Source organism: Trichoplusia ni, chromosome 25 (assembly GCF_003590095.1).
Source record: "Trichoplusia ni isolate ovarian cell line Hi5 chromosome 25, tn1, whole genome shotgun sequence".
Lineage (NCBI taxonomy): Eukaryota > Metazoa > Arthropoda > Insecta > Lepidoptera > Noctuidae > Trichoplusia > Trichoplusia ni.
In genome coordinates this window covers 2,102,644-2,120,503 of record NC_039502.1, presented here as the reverse complement: position 1 = coordinate 2,120,503, position 17,860 = coordinate 2,102,644, and positions in this window count along the sequence as shown.

Sequence of the window (17,860 nt, the reverse complement as noted above, 5' to 3'; positions counted from 1 at the left end):
GCAGATAAATAAATTATGGACGTTGAGCGCTCTTTATTTTAATACCAACCTTTTAGGTAACCCTACTCAGTAATACTTAAACGACGACCGCAGTCTTAAAATAGTTTTTTGCCAGGTGCCCAAAGTTATGTGCCGCGTTTTTTGATATTTATGTCACAATGGACATGAAATGATATTGTATGTATTTACTTTTGTAAATATAAAATTTAACAACCTAGCCATGTATAGAGCCCAAACAAACTTTTATTATTAAGTAAACAGACAGTATTGCAATGACGTAAATGGCCAGTCCCTACAGACCAGTATTACATGATACCTAGTATCATGAAGCATATACTCTACAAAAGACACTTATATAGTATTATTAATAGTTAAGCATACCTTCCAAGTTAAACTCATCGGAACACCAACATCTCAGTGTTTACTTACTTAACACCTGCGGAACCCTAGTGAACAGTAACTATGGCTTACACCAACAGTTAGTGCTAAATGAAGCCGGTACACCATTGTCGTATTGACTCTGTCTGGGCTCGAGCACAAACTCAGATTAATATCTCCTACTGATGTTTAACTATACTTGTATGTTGTGAAGTTTGCTCTGTAAACTTTGTTATTGTGTACTGTGTAACTATCTTGGTGGCGAATTAGGTAATTAATAAATGTATAAAATTATGACAATTTTTTGTCATGTCACAATTTTTTTTTTATATATTACATTTCTAATCTTTATCAGAAATTAACTAAAATTTTGTAAAATAATTCTGGCCTTCTGCCAAGTATACATAAACACTCCATACATGATGAAATAAAACTGCCGAAAGACCCAATCTCAGGTAAGAGGACCATAACCCAACATCAATGGAGGGCACTCTCTCATCACAGGAATCGGAGGCGAGCAGTTAAAGTAAAGCTACTCCGATACTAACAAACATTCGTATAAAAAGAATAAAAAGGGGACTAGTTTATTCACAAAAGCAAATGACATTTATATGGTAAGAGGCGATCGTAAAAGTTGATATTATACCGTAGGGATGTTCCCGACCTTAGCCGATAGTTGAACTCGATTTAATAACAAATTGTGATAGCTTTATTCTATTTGCAATGTCGATGTAATTATTTATCAAAAAAAAGAATGCCTTTTTGTATTTCTTAAACTGTATTTTGTATTTTAAATATCCTATCATTGATTTTTTTTATGTTAAGGTAAATTAAAAGTATTGGAGATAAAAACCTGGAGCCAGTTGCTCTCAATTATTAACTGTCAAAAAACATACAAAAATCATAAGAAACCCTACTAGCAGTAGGTACAAAGCATGACATAGAAGCTCGTCGCACACGTCCTCGCGGCACGTACCGCACAAACTCCTGCTGAATGTGGCATTCAGCTTTGATACCGCGCATGACAGCCTAATGGGAAACGAGAGTGAACTCGTTCACGACGGTCGGCACCGTAATGAAGTAATCAGTCACATGTCCAACAAATTTTGATGCAAAACACGCTCTAAAATTTGAATTTATCCAATATTTTCATACAGTGACGTCATCCGCTCGGCGTACATCGTCAATGGGATTGACTGATCAGTTTGTAAAGCGTTTGACGGCTGATTGGTGTTCGCTGATGGCAGTTTTCAAAACTCCTTGGTTAGTGCTGGTTGAAGAGTTTGATGAAACTCATTTCCTTTTAAGTTTTGATACGAGAACTAGATGTCAGGGAGATGGGGGGAGGGTCTAAAATTTTGAAACTTGCTGGTTTTCTTCAATACTTATCGTACCGTGTAACATGAACTTTTTTTAAAATACTCTAGTACTTAGGTCATTGTTTTTGTGTGTTTCAATATCATTGTACGGAATCATATTGGTTCGTACAAGTAATTTTATACTTAACCATCTATCATTCCACAGTTATATATGTCCAAATAAAGTAATGTTTCACGAAATACTACAATGATTTTAGACAGGAGGCAGTACATGCCTACTCAAAGTCTGTAAAACGAAAACTTATCGATACCCACGTCCCATCCCTATTCCACATATAAGGACACTAAAATTCGTGCACAAAATTCTAGTGGAATAAATAAATAGCACAATAAACTTGGTGGGCAGGTATTCGCGTAGAGATTATGTTAAAATAGCGATTCCCAGTATATTTAGTTTTATGAACTTTTGTTTGGGACGCTGAGATGGTAATGAGATGTTTGGCCCTTTTATGTTTGCTTACACATTGCTTTTGTTTATTGACTTCTGGTTTTTTTAGAGGTGATGCTATAAAATATTTTATTACATTATCTGTTGTTTTCTTACTGATTTTCTTTGTTGATTTATGCCTCGCTACATACGTACATATATTTTGTTTGATGAAAGGCTTAGAAATATTTTATTCACATCTTCAATGCAAAATAAAACTAGTTAAATATAAACTAGCCTACATAACACATAACATTAATACGCCTCGGATATGATCGTGATGCAAAAGCTATTTGATTTGAATACAATAAAAATATTTAAATGTTCGTCAATAAAGATTGCATAGTATTTAAATTTAGATCGGGCTCAAATATCGAAGCTGTTTTATCATAGACTAATGCTACAGGTTTGGATTTAAAGGAATTATTTCTCATTCATTAAGAGTTCTTTATTTATGAACCGTAACAAAACAATGCAAAACTCGAACCTCTTTACGAGTAATTGCATTTAGATTTCGCAATACCATTACGGTTAAAAACATTATAATGTACTTCCCAAATGTAGGCCAGAAAATAAAATTAAGATCAAAATCCTCCCCAAAATATGGGGCTCATTACAAATAAACCTCCCTATTTTATTCGGAGTTAAAAGCGGCCATAACAATCCGAGCACAGGCCGGCTATCTCAGAATCTCACCAACATAATTCGCTTCGAATTTACTGCAAATACGTTTGCAATCAATTGGATCGCGTCGGCCAAACAGCCGCTCGCAACAATATCGGCGGGAGTGCGGATGCTGCGTCAGAGCCGGCGGCCGCCATGCTAATGGCTAATGCGTGTCGCCGGAACTGCTCGCCCGGAAGCCGGCCGGACATCTCGCGAAATTATCATTTAACATTTTATTGGCGCGGTGCATGCGGCCTAATAGGCTTGTTTTGTTTGCAAGATATATGAGTGGAGGTGTGCCTGTGCTAACTGTCGCCCTGTAGCCCCCTCCCTCACAGTAATCTGCGCTCCCCCTGTGCTTCTGACACTTCCGTGCTCCGATCTGAGGGGAGATCTTTGTATATTTTGGGAAGATTTTATGTTTTTCAAAATCCTGTGGATATTGTTACACTTTACCGAAATATTATAATTTTAATCAATAAGTAGGCGTGTGTTTCTTTTCTAATATTATTTCAAGTCACGCAATGTTGAGAATGAGCCTTAATTAATATCTTTTTAATCCAATTCGAGTTTCCATCACGTTACAAAAAAGGGATTAAATCACCACTATTTTGGGTAAAAACCAGTCAGTGCTATTAAGCAGAAACAAAAGGATCAAATCAAAATGATGAACTCTTGTTGCTATTTATCAAAATACACAATTCCAATTCGACGAGGCAATATTACTTGCAAATATATTGGTGAAATTTTAAACAACAAATAATAAAACGGGAGACTTGTTATAATTTCAATATTGAGTGACGCGGTGTCACCCTAGACAATTTAATAAGACGCCGGGTATTGCCTTCCCTGGTCTGTTGTGCTCGCTATCAAGTAACTTGATTACTTTCACCTTTTGAATTATATCCTTCAAGGTCTACACGAGTTTTGTAATAAAATACGTACAATTGTAAGTTGGAAATTTTGTGTTGTTTTGGTATTTGTTACATTGAATATTGGAGTGAGGAGACAGATTTATAAAGGAAACTTATTACAGAGCTGTGTCCGCAAATAACTTAATCTAAACTAACCACAAATCTTACCGAATTTCTCCTATACCTAAAATTACTTTTTAAATGTTATCACACATCTACTTAAACTACAAGACGATCAACACAAGTACGCCGCAAGCTTACTTGGCACTTTACCTCGGAATAAACCGGCATTTTTATTCAAAATAAAAGCATGGAAGGCTAACGTGTTATTCCGGCACAGCCAGGGTCTCGGAATAACCGAGCCTGAATGGTGCGGTGAAAACGCCAACAAATCATACGGCGGAATTCCTAACTTACTGCTTCCTGTGATATCTCCGCGATGTGTGGCTACCCAAGATTTTTCAGAGTTGTTGTTTGTTTGTGCTGGGTTTAAGCGTAGATCTGTAAATGTTTGACTACTTATTACACAAATAATGCTTAACTGTATTATTCTATTTTCTATTTGGTTTTAGGGTTCGGTACCTTAATTGTAAAAACTGAACTCTATTACTGAGTGCCGTTATCTGTCTGTCCTTTCGTCACCAGGCTGAATCTCGCAATGAAAAAAACCCTATAATATCATCGAAACATCTGTGTACGCTTTCAAAAAATATCACAAAACAGTCCCTATCACTTTATTATGATGCCAAAATAAACGTAAACATATCACACAAATATTACCAAACACGCGAACCCACACGACACAACTAGTACAATTTGGGCGCGACGCATTCGTTCGCACTGGAGTGGCTTTGTTCGGCTCTCCTTAGTGCTTCCTTTTGTGTCGCAGATTCGATTCCCGGCCACTCCACCTGCCTACGTTCATCTTTGATATGTTTAAGTACCTACTTAATATGTACGGAACACTGAGTTTTACATGAAAGGGATCGCGATCTAATAATACAATGTTGACATTCACGTTTACGTATGACCTTTTGATTACTTACGATGTGTTTGTTTTTAGGATGACGAAAATATTGAACCTATTTATATTGGCATAAGAATAGGATATTTACAATTTTATTTTGAGCTGAACCGAGGTTAAAATAAATGTCAAATTTGCAATGCGTAGCAGAATGGACACATGGAGCATAAATATAATTAAAGTCAAATAATATTCAATACATTTTGTCCAGGAGGGAGTTATTTTGCTCTACTGGAGGCCGCGTTTGGTGATGTCAACATATTGGAATTCAAAATTCATAAATATTTTAGACTTAGTTTTTGCTGTACAAACATAGTGTTATTGAAAAAGTTTTGCAGCGATAACATGCAATATTTTCGAAGTGACTCTACCTATCGGCAGAGTCGGTACAGCTGACGCATAGTTGATAGCTCACAGTCCCACTACATAAACAACCGTGTGTATATTGGGACTGGGCTTGCTTTGATTTTATACGCTGCTGGATATATTGGGAGCTTTATTTATAGTTTCATTTTACATATTAAATACATATCCAGTGTATGTATGTATGTTTAAAATGTAGCTTCTGAAATAAATACTTGACTAAGATCTTAATTGTAACTTTGAAGATGGCTAATATATATTAACCATGAATCTCTGGATAGGTCCTAAACCATTTGCAAGGTTGTGTGTTGCTTTATCTAGTAACGTTAAATAACTCTGACCGTAATAGTTTACGATCTCAAGTAAACACAAAAATAATAAATATCAAATTAATTTATTTAATATATCATTTTTATAAAAAACATTGAAAAATGAATCTATGTAAGAGCTTCTAGCAGAACGTTCATTTAATATACAAAAACGTACTAAGCTCTTAAACTCTCCAACCCTTAGCTAAAAGAACCGGTCCCAGCAAACAAGTCAAAAAGCCAATAAACAAACATCAAAACTGAACATCAAAGAAAGATTCAAATCCAAAAACTACGATTCCCGATCTTATCTGAGCCATTCCGATTTCCTACAAAACATTTGAAGGTTTTTAACGATGGCTTCTTTAGCACGTGATCGGAATAGGGGCGGCCTGTCAACGAGGTTTGATGTAGGTAAATTGTGTTCGTATCGGATACGTATCGGACGTGAGACGGATCGGCACGGATCCGGACACAATTACGGATGATCAATACAAGTTTGTTAAGTGATAAGATTTCAGTGAAACTGGGAAGTCGAGTTGCTAGTCAATAGTAGGCAAACTAATTAATGATTATTTAGAGGAAGCAATCTGAAAAGAGAAACAAGACTGTTTCCCAAATTATGGAATTATTGAAATTCGTTATCAATCTTATTGTAATTTATTGTTCGATCATAACAAAAGTACTCGGAACTTTGGCAAACGCTTAAACCAATTCGAACTAAGACAACAGATAACTTCGTTTGTAACTCGTCGTTCACCGCGATCCATAGGGATGTCACGATATCGCCATAGTTCCGCTCCGCTCCGCCGTAGCCCGCCGTCCTCCGCCACACTCCGCCATGCTCCTCAGTACCAGGGGCAGAAACGATTCCCCCGGGATGTGCGTGCACGTCACCTGAAAGATCGATGTAATTGAGTTGCAGTTAACATATATCTGTTACAAAGGAAACGTCAAAGAAAATATTGATATCTTTGGTCTTTTAGGCATATGTCTTTTCGATTTTTACTTGGAAAAACTTTTTTATAAAGGAAATTCAATTGTTTGGAAAACACACAAATATAGGTGGTTCTAAAGGTATGAATTTAGTTTTCTAATAAAGCCTGTTTGCAAAAACATTATTAAAGTTTATTTTTAATAACTGTGTAGCGTTAAGGTTTTTCCCATAATAAACATGGTTAGTTTAATTATGTTGTAGGTGGTTGCAGGTTTGTTCTCATTTTATAACTGTAATAAATACAATACTAACATGCAAGGCTCTATGTCACTGTACTTCACAATATTTTCTGCATTTTTAGGTAAATACTAGGAAAAACTGTGATATTTTTAATATTTATCGAGATTTTCGTGGAAACTTAAATCAAGTGTAAGTTTATTGGAGAGCCGGACTCTCATATATTTATTAACGGGCACCTTGTGTAAGCTGTAAACAACCTTATTCTGAGAAATGTGCTCTACGACTATCATGCATGTTTGTCGTGTTTCATTAATTTTTGAATAATTTAAAGTAGCTTTGCTCTAAATATTATATTTGTTTTTGGAAGACGTAACAAACGTTGAGACTGAAACGTTAGCGTTGTTATGACAATTCGGTATGAACAGCAAAGCCTGAAAATATTACCAAAATTTTTGCCAAGCTATCAATATAATCAAGTGCCGAATAGAGAGGTCAAAGGATTGCAGTGAGTGACGTCAGCACGCCCGGTAATTGTGTGTAACGAGGCTATCCGGGACATCCACCCGGGTAATACGGTATTCCGGACCAATCACCCGGGTTTATTGGGACCGGCCACTTGCAAGGGGTGTTTGCCAGTATTTTTTTATTAGTAGCATTAAAACCGGTTAATAGCCGTAATAAACAAGATTAGAAAATTAAGCAGTTTTAAAATAAATTTATTTGGTCCACGTCTCAGGTAGAAAAAACCTTGTTATTATGCGTTATTTGTATTTCAGACTCAATTAGCACAGATATAATTATGTACGATATTTCGTATAATTTTATTTATCGTATATACACGGCAAATGCTGTCAGCCCAAGTAAACAATTATGATTAATTTTCAGCTTTTGTATAACTATACTACGGCGTAGCATTCTCTACAGCGGTCAACCAGCGCTACGACTCTCACCGTAGCAGTGGTTTGTAGCACGTTGTTTTTTAAAGTTGCCTTGAATAAGCTATCTGTTTAAAAATATTCCTTTTTTATTTTTTTATCAACGAATAGTATTAGGGTTAATTAACTGTAAAAAACTCAACTGTCATGATAATATATGTGTTACCTGAAAACATTTTTACAGTTATACATCTTGAATTCATGGGTTTATTCTTATATTGTGATCCTTTGAAAACACATAAAACCGGAGCTGAAATATGAAATAAACAAAATTCTTTTTATTTACAGAATCGATCCTAATATAACACACACACATCTGTATACGGCAAATGTATCTTTTAAACCTCGGTACTATGATGTTACTCACCTTTATGAAGACAACAATGCTATCTCTGGAACTCTGTCGTTTGCGGGTTTTGTTCTCAAAATTTACCAAGCTCCTGAACCTAACCAGCAACGTGTGTTATTCTCATAGATTGCATTGTAACATTATGATAAATATTCTAAGGACGAAGCACCGTGATTTTTACCACCGAATTTATTTACATGGGTAAGTAAATTACCCTTATTGGGGTAAAGAGAGCTGGAGTCTTGGCTCGTATAAATATACTATGCAAGTCCTGTTTGATGGATGTAGACATAAGCAGATGTTTATGAGACCTGCCTACACAGACAAGTGAAGAGAATTTATTACAGGTTTTTATGATTCTTTTAGAGCAGGATAGAGTTGTAACAAGCAATGGATTGTGGTTAATTATTATTTGCTTTGTTGCATTTTCTTTCTTTTTATAAACAACAATGTAAAGGAGGAAAATAGGAGTTTCTGAAATATGTGTTCTTCGTGAAAGCGTAGTACGTGTGATATTCTTTGCTCTGGAATCTATGCTTATGTATACTTGTGGATAATTTATGATGGTTAATCAAAATCTAAGGCGCGTTGGCTCAAAACACGTAGCCGTTTTGAGAAAAAAAAACGCATCGCCTTATAATTTATTATATGTACATTTTGTTTTGGAACGTGGTGTGGAGAAAATCATGAATTTTCCTAATACAATTTTAGCGTAGCGAAATAATATCAAGCTCTAAGGGAAATCTCAAAACTTACATTTGTTTATGAGATTTGACGCTTTAATATACAGTAAGTATAACTAATAACATCAGAGAGGCCTATTCGCCTATTGGAACGTTATTGCCCCATTGCCGAGTTACCCCGCTACACGCGGCGCGGCGCTCGGCGCGGGGTAAACACGACTTGTTATCGTTCGTTAGTCTTACATTATCGAGACGCGCGCTGTAATTGGTGGCCAGGATACAACAACGGGTTTACAATTTACGACATTATAAAGAGTGAAAAAACCGTAATAATCTCCAAGTCCCAGTCTCTCCCAGAGTGCGGAAAATATATGGTACAATAAGTAAAACTGTCGTGAAATTTGTCATTGCGTTTTTTTTATCTTAACCGATTTTGGTCGACTGACGCACAAAAGCCTCTCCAGTTACGTAACAAACTCTTTTTTCTTTGACATTTGAATTTTTTCTGTCATTTATTGAAATATATGCAATCATTGCACACACACACATAATTTGCTCATATCTATAAATTTCCCATGAAACATACAACCACAGATGAGTCCACGTGATGTCGTGTCGTGTCCGTGTCGCAGCGCCTGAAGCGCCGCATCCACATGACTCCCTCTTTTACAGGAGCTCGTTAAGACACATTCATGTTTGCCAACGTAACAGATATTTTTGCCATCCGCCGCCGATCCGTGGCTGCTCACAGCAATCGTTACGTTTATTTATAATAACTTTGTTTGTCGATCTCTTGATGTTTCACAGAATTGCCCTTAATTTTACCAGATTGATTAGGCTTGTTACATGCGTAAGACAACGTTTATGAACTGGTTGTAGTTTTTGGAATTCTGATTCATCATACCTAATAACTTCTGTTATTGTAAATAGTGTACAAACGTTTACATTGAATGAATAAGTTAAACCAGAAAATACTTATTGTTTTTAACTGATCAAATTGCTACGCCGAACTCTCCTATTTTGAATATTTCGAGTAAGTTTTACATCTTTCGAGAAGACACAGTTCAAAACAATTAAAATTCTACAAAAAGGTGTAAACTTAAGCAGGAGTAAAAAAGGAAAATCGTTACACAATTTAATCAGTTACGAGTATTATGCATTGTGGAAGATTTCTTAGCGGTTTTTAGTCGTATAGTTTGTAAACAGCCTTATTGTAATTGTTCTGATAAATTACGTACAATGTGTTGCTCAGTTATTTTTAGTGGAGCCGGTTTATTGGTAGGATATATATTTATGTTTATAGAGCCTCCCGCTATATCCTGGGTGATAGAGTCGATGAAAAGTGGCCTTCGGTATAGTTGTAATGAGAGAAACTGAAACGGCTGGGATTTAAATTGTAGATAAGGGGGAAATCAATATGAATATGTATCCTTTTGTTTTTATGCAGAGGCATAGATATTTATCCACGACAAAATTAAGTTGCACGTATCGTATGATTGAATAATGTAATAATTACTCACCTACCTAAAACATGTTTTGATTAATGGATCAGTCGAGTTTGAATCGATGATAAAATCAACACTGCATTTAATATAAACTAATAGGAAAAGAACATTTTCTAGCTAGTTCACACTATTTTCTATCTTTAAACAAAACGATTTATGCACTTAAAAAACAATAGCGCTCTAATCCGACGCGACACAGTTTCCGCTCAATTTCAGCGTTTACCCGACACCAAGCTAGGTGGGTTAAAACTCATTTCTTTACCGCAAACCAGTATCTTTTGACCTTCAGCTCTCAAACAACGCAGGTTAAACCTCATGAAGTGGACAGGTCTCGTTACGCTGGAGAGGTGTATTATAGACCCGGCTCACGTAGAAACATTCCGGTCTTCTCTCACGTGCTTTCGAAATTGGCGAGTCTAACGGAAATGTTCGCGTAAGTCTACCGTGTGTACGCCGCCTAAAAAATTTATACAAATTCTAAGAAGGTACGTTTTTTTTCGGTGTGTTTTCGAGCATTAATTTGATTATTATTGTGATTGTTTCGGAGGGTAGTTTCGCGTTTGTTTTTCGTATTGTGAATATCAAGAGACGATTTGAAGTCAAACAGTGTCTTGTCGGCGTTTGACATGAATTCTTAATTCAAAGTATGTAGTAAACAGATCTTTGTAAGTTGGAGGCATCAGATAAAATGATAAAATTAACATTTCTATTTTTTTTACATTTTCATACGCTCATTTCACACATTCTCTGGATGCTTCAGAGTATGGCACGATGATTAAAAAAAAAACTATTCTTATTCGTCTGAAGAAAAGTAGCTACGGAAATATAAAACTATTACTATGCAAAAGCAGTGCACTCAATTTTGCTCAACTAAACGAGTGCGATTTATACAACAGTAAATTATAAGGACGGCTTTTAAAAGATTACAAGTAAAATATATAAAACACGGGCTGCATGAGAGCGGAGCGTTTGATCCCCGCGTCATTGCAGTTCGATATTTATCGGCGCCCAGTTTGGCAGTCGGGTGAAAAGTAAGCCTCTTTTTAAATCACAAGTAAGCCGACCGCGCTTCATGGCCGCTTTACAGATTTTTCAGCAGCTTAGGGTTCTATGTGTGGCAGATCAAAACCCTTTTCCAGCTTATTGAAATAAGTTCAAAGCTATTGTAGAGAAGACCTTTATACGTTTTGATTTGTAATCGTCTATGGCACCTTGCTAAAAATAGAAAAAGGAATAAATTTAAAACAAGCAAGCACTTTAAAGCAAAACAAGCGTTGGACTTTGATTTTAAGTGAAGCTACTAAGTTTCTCGTAGACAACACGAGAAAATCATGAGTACTTATACAGAAGTATTCAACATTTGACCGCACAGTACGGACTGGCGAACGCTCGTATTGCTTTCTAGCAAAACAGGTCAACATCCGCACATGACTATGAAATTTAGTTTACTATAAAATACAAAGTTATGAGTTTTAAATTTTTGCTAAAATATAGTATTATCATGTAGATGTGTGTTGCGTGGCTTTGTCCCGCCTTCCTGTCGCCGCCGCGAGCCACGCCGCGCGCCGCAGGAAAGCGCACAAATTATATCTATTCACGTCCTTAGCGTAGTATTTTAAATGTATAATTATTTATTTCCGTACGGAACCGGTAGTTACAAGCCACGGAAGTCTCCCATATAATTAAACTTGCGAATTATTGTGGTACACTCGGCTACGAAAATGTATTCGTTTCGGTTGCCACCCCGTCGGAGGCTTTACTATTCAACATGGTTTTATTTACGGTGCATTTTACTTTCAGTGCATGTATACCTACTTATTTCATTCAATTCTCAGGTATTTTTATCTTTATGAATTCACTCTCTTGCTACTAATGTATTTGATTATATCATCAGTATTGGATAATACTTCCTCGCGACATTTGCTAAGTACCCTTTAAAACTAGTATAGAATTAAGCCAATTTTTAAGTTTAAATAATCAAAAAACATTTTTTTCCATCTGGCAATAACAAAATTTAAATTACTTGAACCTGAAATGTTTGTGTAATGAATTATACTAACATGTTACGAGCATCTTAATTTATTAGTGTATATGTGTGTCGCATTTACACACGGGTGATCCATGTGTGTGTGAGGTCTCATGGCGACAGGCTTATCAACAAGTACAATGTCCTTGGACTTTCCTCTTATAATTTGCTCATGATTTATATTTACATTATTTACTGTCACGACGACTGTTTTCCAGGAAATTGCTATTTCAGGTATTTCTGGTTAGATCTCTTCATTATACATACTTAAAATATGTATGTTTTTGTCAAAATAATTAGCGAGTATATCTTTTCCTAATCTCAAAAAATAAATACGACATAAGATAAATTTTCAGGTATTTTTGTATTAACCTTTCCTAATCTCCTTAAGTTTACAATCATAAAACTGAATGATTTCATCCATGATTCTATCAGAGATTCCAGAATGTTTTACTTCGCCTAAACTTTATTGAAACATATACCAAACGATCGTAAACAAAACTCTGCAGAACCCGTCACTAAAAAACTTGCATCCACAAAAAATCTGTGTACGCACATTTTTTTCTAAAAAATCACAGCTAAACTAGATAGAGTGGGCATGCTTTATGAAATATCGCAGTTTTCAGCTTATACAGTCGCTCGATATTTTCAGCAGCTAGTTTCAGCCGCCATCTATCTAGGATACACAGGAAATGGTTATAGATAGGCATTTTTATATCCCGCGAGAGTTATGGTCATCCGCAGCTTGTATAATGGATCCTGTTTTGTGTGGATTTTGTTTGTAAGTGAATTTGATAGCCGGCTCTTTTGGATTCAGTGGAACAAGTTTAGTATTAAATATACATAACTCGACACTGTATAACTGAAATAAACCAAAGCCTTAAAAGGTGTGTTTCAAGTAATTTATTTGTATTCAAACCAAATGGATCAATGTATTTGATTAACATTGATATTCAAAATTAATTACAATTTCACCAACAACCGAAAACGAATTGAAATCATTAATACAAAAATGGATGTTAAATTAAAAATCAATACGACTATTAAGCCGAATTAAAACGATATCCAATATTAATGAATTCATTCAAAAGGCAAACGGAACAAAAACACATTTTTCTGTATATTACGCTGGATATCTGGTGTACAATCAAACCAATAATTTCACTTTTGGACAAAACAAAACGTTGTATTTAACGGCTGCGACTGCGGGGAGGATTGTACCCGCGTAATTAAATTTGAAAATCATCGGAAACGTATTAATTGTTAAGTTGTGGGCACTAAACCAGCGGCGTTAGAGAGTTCTGTGCGATGATGTCATATTTTTATATATTTATTTTACAAATATTGTTTTTTTATGGGAAGTCAAACTGAAGGATCTTCCCGAATATTTTGGAATGACTGTCAAAATAACAAAAAAAAAGTCTCGTGCCACTGCATGCCTACACTAAAACTATAAAAAACGTATCTGTGATAGCTGCATATATTTAAAAGTGTATGTTCCGAAAATACCTTAACAATCAGAATAACATAGTAAACCTTTAAAAATATCACGTTCAAATACAAAATCAATTAAAGTTTTCCGAAATCCCTTCCAACGCGCACCCACCTCCGCTGTTCTCATGGCCCCACCTTACCGATGATACTCATTAAGCCAATGAGCACTCTGATGTGACGACCAGATAAATTGGCTCTTAGTTAACTTTCTACTGCGCATGGCCCATTACCGGCTTACTCAATGCAAATAAGGTCACTTTTTGTTTGGCGCTCTTTAAATCTGCTGCTACAATCGTGGAGCCAGAGCTGCTGGAATAACTTTGGATTTTCAATTATTTTGTCGAGATTTTTGTTGCAGTGGGTTGTTTACTAGGGTTCTTATGTGCATTAAAATAGAGTTTCATTCAGAAGTTAAGTTTTCTGGAGTCTATTAGTTTGTCGTATCAGGCACCTTCTCAATAAAAAGAGTAATTGTTGAAGATTTAAAAAAATGTGTTTGTCCATCTATCTGTTACATTTTCGCACTTAAACCACTAAACCAATTTTGATAAACCATGATATACTTTCAACTTAAAAAAGGCCTAGCCTCCTAGCAGGCGAGGCCACCTGCATAACCTAGTCATGCTAAACAGTCATACCTCACACACAATACACACAGTACTTATGGTTCATTGATCCATTATATAATAGCAATCAGTTTCACTACGCCATAATCATGATCAACGTCGACAGTTCAATAGGGCCCATTAAACCGGGAATCGAATTTGTAACCGAGCGAAGCATTCATATTGTATTAATATAATTATATAACTTTATGTTATTCGAGAATTCGATTAGCGAAAATTAGGTAAGGTCTTCAATGCTTGGCATTATTTGAATGCGTAATAATTTATTGTTTATAATGTTTATTTAATGCTGATTACATATTTACTAGATTGTATTGACCAGAGATCTATTAATTTAATCGTTATAGAGTTTTAGGCTTATAAATACGATTGACATTAAATTAAAGAAATTTTAAAAAATAAAGTCTTGCGATATAGTCGAGAATAAACTGTTAAAATACAATACATAAGTCATAAAATAAATCAATATAGTTTTAAATTGTGCCTTTTTTACATAAAAAACTTACAAGTTCACATTACAAAAGGTACCGAGCGATATTGTCAATCACAACACTTTAAATTCCTCACTCACGAAGACCAAAACAATTGTCAACTCTCGTAGCTCCGTAATACCCAAACACTCGCATAGAAAACACATAAAACCTCGCTTGAACAACAAAAACAAAACAACACATAAACCCTCGTGCACACTGACAATTAATGACAACGAACCAATTTACGTTAGTTGTAAAAATAAGTGTGAACACGTAACGGAACGGAATCCAATCCTCGGCGCGCTTGCAGATTTTAATCGCATTATACCGAGCTCCGATGTAATTCAATTAATCTATCGCGAGAGGCTAACTGGTGTGTACTATGCCTTACGTTACGCTACGTATACACGTGCACACTTACTACTAACATAGTTTTTGAAATACACTGGTTTTTTTTCACATAACTCGGAGATAGATAAATAAATAACATACGTAAAGATCATGAAAACTTGAAAAATGACATGCCCCTTAATTGGGGATTTCTTAAGTGTTGGTATAATGAACTTGTAATGACCCACTCACCTAACTGTGAATTTAAGACATTAATTCTTCTTCTTAATCAAATAATTTATTTTTACGCCATCAGGCAGACACAAGACATGCTGACAAAAACATCTTATTAAGACTTGTTAACCAAGCAATATCACTTTTATAGTAAGAAAGTCGTTGTTAATGGCTTAATAAAAGTTCGTTACAGTAATAGTACATAGTGTCGTAGTGTAAACATAACTTAGTAAATGTTAATGCGCAGATTGATTTATTATTAAACTGCTTCACTTAGCTCGCGGTATGTTATCAATGGAGGCTCTATAGGATTATGCGATAGGTATTTATTATTGAATGTTTGCGAATATTGCGTTTACTTGTACTGAATTGATTTGGTATTTATGTTAGGTAAGTTTCTGTACTGATGCCTGGTTCTAGGTTGCGCGGGAATGAGAATCATTGGGAGATTTGGTGTAAGCCTTTGCTCAGAGATTACAGAGGGACAGCTTAGGTTTAAAAAACTCTCTGTAGCTACATAAATTAGTAAGTACTTAAGTGACGATTTGTATAATAATTATGTATTGCCCTATTTTGTATTATATTGCTTTTTAAATCATAAAATAATGTACGTTTACTGAAACTTTAAGAAATGATCCCGATGAAGAGTCCTGAAAGTAGATCTAGACATTGATTTTATGTAAGGATGCCCGTCTGTCTGGATCAAGCGCAATCCCAGGTAATCCTGGGGTATAACTTAGTATTTTTCAAATGTAAACCTCAATTATACGTGTCTAACCCTAAACCTGAACCTACTATCTTTCTTTTATAGCAATTCTTCGAAACCTTTGTGAATCTCAATAGTAAAAAACTTATTTGAAATTTCAGACCCGAATGTGGTTTTATTGAATAAAGAATATAATTGAAAGTATTCATTCAATGAAAAACGATGGTGTGGATACAAAAACAAATGAAGTTGATTTTTGAAATTTAAATATCCATATATCTGCAATTAGGAAAATAATAGCTAGTACATCTATGTATCTATATGATCTATGTAGATTAAAGCACCATAAAACCCACATAAAATAATGCATAACATCACATAAAACACGTAAAAGAGCAATACATTTTTACTTATCGCGCCACTAAAAGCCCTGAGCATCCAATTTAGTTGAGAACTGTTCTCATTCATTAGCGGCCTATTAATATTGATAGGCATAAAAAGTTGTCGCACATCGATCGCTAACGGCGTGTTATTAAGCGGCGTGATATATACATACGTCGTGTGCCCTCACGCAAAAGTTACGTTGACTAGGGACTGTGGGGGCTGTGGTGTACTCAAAGATATGCTACAGATATGCGATGCGATGTCATTAAGACCCTTGTAAAGTATTTAGCATCACAATGACTTGTTTAGTTTGTTGATAATACTTATTGATGTAACACTAGATGTTAGATTCTACTTCTATTACATTCTATGAGTGCGTAAAAAATCCGGGCATTTGATTTTGAACCAAATTAGTTTGATTTTTATTTATTTACTAGCTGTTGCCCGCGACTTCGTCTGCGTGATTAGAAGATATACGTTAGGAATTATTGAACGGAAGGCCTCCAAGATAAATCATTTTTCCAGTTTTTTCCACATTTTCCATTGTATCTTCGCTCCTATTAGTCACAGCGTGATGGTATATAGCCTAAAACCTTTTTCGATGAATGGTTTATATTCAACACAAAAAGATATGTGAACATTTTGTAAAAGCTCCAACAACACAAACAACATAGCTTTAAAATATTACAGCGAAACCATTAGACGACAGACCCAAAAATAATTTGAGTTTCTTCAACGCGGCGCGAGCGTAATGGTAATTGGGAGGGTGTGGCCAGGAAAACACAGTTTATGTACACACAGTACACAGTACACAGAGGACAGGGTAGGGAAGTACAGAGTGCACGGGTCAATGTACCCCGCGCAACTCCCGCCCCAGGGGGGGGGGGGCACTGATAATTTCAAGTAAATCTCAGATATCCAAATTTATAGTGATATGCATGATAGCCTTTTAACGTGTTTCAGGAGACTCCTTAAATTTTGGGTCCCGGCTGTTGTTACGGGTAGTTATAAGCTGGAAAGTCTGACAACCATCCTAACTAAAGGGTATCGTGTTGGCCAGGTAACTGTTACTGTCACTGCTATTCACTTGCATCCGTTTAGACTGGAGGTTGACCCCAACGTAGTTGGGAAATGGCTAGGACGATGACGATGATGACATGAGAACCTTATCATATTAATAGGTACTTAGTAAGTACATGATGTTGATGTCTTACAATTATAATTTATCTAAACATGCAGGTACTACAATCAATCGATCAAGTCAGCCTATTGAGGTCCACAGCTGGACCTAGGCCTATCCCAAGTTACACCACAACGCCCGGTTCCGCATTCCGTATGTAGCATAATTAATTATTCCAATAACTCCTACTTTTATAATATTACCATAATTATGCTCCCAAAACAATGTTACAAGTATTTTAGCAACATTCCTTATAACACAACATCATAAAGGATTAATTCGTTTAAATCTCGAAGCAC